Source organism: Oratosquilla oratoria, chromosome 38, assembly GCF_046742065.1.
Source record: "Oratosquilla oratoria isolate Oo_2021 chromosome 38, ASM4674206v1, whole genome shotgun sequence".
Lineage (NCBI taxonomy): Eukaryota > Metazoa > Arthropoda > Malacostraca > Stomatopoda > Squillidae > Oratosquilla > Oratosquilla oratoria.
Genome location: NC_134814.1, coordinates 36,777,888 through 36,780,387, shown reverse-complemented (window position 1 = coordinate 36,780,387; position 2,500 = coordinate 36,777,888).

The window sequence follows — 2,500 nt, the reverse complement described above, 5'->3', positions numbered from 1 at the left end:
TGTGTGTGTGTGTGTGTGTGTTTTACCTAGTTGTATTTACCTAGTTGTATTATACAGGAAAGGAGCTATACTCGTGGTGTCCCCGTCTTTGTATCTTTCAACATAGATTTTTTCTTAAAATCTTGAATAGTATTTGCACACACTGTTTCTTTATCTAAGTTATTCCTATTTTTTTTACTCTGTGTGGGAAGCTATTTTTTTCCGATCTCTTCTGTAGTTGTCCTTTTTGGGTTTCTTTTCATGACCTCTTGTTTTCCCATTGTCATTTGTAGTAAATCTTTTCTGTCAAGGATTTCCATTCCTATCTTGATTCTAAATATAGTCAGCAGATCATCTCTTTCTCTTTTTTGCTCTAGTGTTGGTAGTTCTAATTTCGATAATCTTTGTTCCTATGTTAATTTGGAAAGAGCTGGTGCCAACTTTGTTGTTGCTCTCTGTATTCTTTCTAGTTTCCTTATATTTGTTTTAGTACTGGGTGTCCATAGTGTCGCTGCATATTACAGTTTTGGTCTAATCAATATGACTAATATTTTTTTAATAATTTCTTCATCCAAGTATTCAAATGCCATTTTCATTGACCCTATAGGTTGAAGGTTTCACCGACTATTTTGTTTATATGTCTATCCGGTGTCGTGTGTTTGGTGATTATCTTTCCAAGGTCCCTTTCCGAGTGCACTTTTTTATTTCTTTTTCTCCAATTTTGTAATTTTTTAAAATTCTGTTTTTGCTTTTTCCAAACTCCATTATACTACACTTCTTGATATTGAAGTTCACTTCCCACGTTTGAGTCCATTTCCAGATTTTGTCCAGGTCTGATTGTAATGAGTCACAGTCCTCTTCTGTCGATACTTTCTTTAATATTTTTGCGTCATCTGCGAATAAATTCATATAGCATTCAACTCCTTTGTCCATGTCGTTTATGTATATGGCAAACATGATTGGAGCCAGCACTGACCCATGTGGACACCACTTATCATTTCTTCCCATTTCGAGTATTTGTCACTAATTTTTTTCCCAGTCAGGAAAACTTTCATCCATTCTAATACAAAGGATTACAAAGGCGGAGCGTGCCGACAGGAGACCTTTTGGTCCATATCTAGGTCGGATACGAAAAAATCATAATTATAATAAAATAATAAATAAAAACTATAATAATGTAAATAACAAATAAAATACATAAATAAATGCATAGGTATAGTTAAATAAATGAAAATCTAACAGACAAATGATAACAAAACAAAAACAAATAATATAAAATAAATTATAATCATTACAGCATGCTTAGGTGTTTATCTAAATGATTCTTAAAGCTTCGAACTGAACTACATTGCACTACCTGTGCAGGAACTTTATTCCATTCATTAACTGCACGGTTGGCAAAGTTGTTTCTACCTACTTCCAAATTGAATCTATTTCCGGACAGTTTGAGATCATTGTTTCTTGTCTGATTCTCATTCAATGTGAAAATTTGGTCACTTTTGATGTTGTCAATTCCCTTTAGAATTTTAAAGACCTGTATCAAGTCACCTCTGAGTCTACGTTTTTTTTTTAGGGAAAACAGATTCATATATTTTAGTCGATTTTGGTATGATTTAGTTTTGATATTTGTAATCAGTTTTGTGTCTCGCCGTTGTGCTTTTTCCAGTCTGTCAATGTCTTTAATGAGATTCGGTTACCATACGGAAACAGCGCATTCCAAATGTGGACGAACTAACGATTTATATAGGTTGTTAATGGGTGATGGACTTTTGAAATCAAAAGATCGCGCAATCAGTCCTAGAATCTTATTTGCTTTCTCAGAGGCTTAAATACACTGCTTGGATGATTTGAGATCGTTACTGATAATTACGCCGAGATCTTTTTCCCTATCCACTTTTGTTAACGAATTTCCAAATAACTTGTAATCGCACTTACTATTATTTTTACCTGTGTGCATTACCTTGCATTTATTTGTGTTAAATTTCATTAGCCACTTTTCAGACCATTGCTGTAATTTATCTAAATCTTCTTGAATATCTAATTGGTTTAAGTGATCATTTGCCATTCCGCACAGTTTTGTATCACCAGCAAATTTGGAAACAGTAGATTTTAGTCCATGGTCTATATCATTTATATATACTATGAATAAAAGTGGCCCAAGAACGGAACCCTGAGGAACTCCACATGTAACATTTTTCCATCTAGAAGTTTTTCCATTTAAAACAACTCTCTGTTTTCGACCATTCAACCAATTACTAGTCCAACTTAATAGGCAACCTGCAATACCACCTACTGATTCTAATTTTCCTATTAATTCCTTGTGTGGTACTTTGTCAAATACTTTTTGTAGATCTAGATAGGCACAGTCTGCCCATCCATCTCTCTCATCTATTATATTTATTAGTCTTGAATAGAAACAGATTAGGTTTGTTGTACATGATCTTCCCTGTCTAAATCCAAATTAGCTCGGGTTTAGTATAGATTTTTCTTCCAGATGTTTAACCCATCTACTTTTGATCAT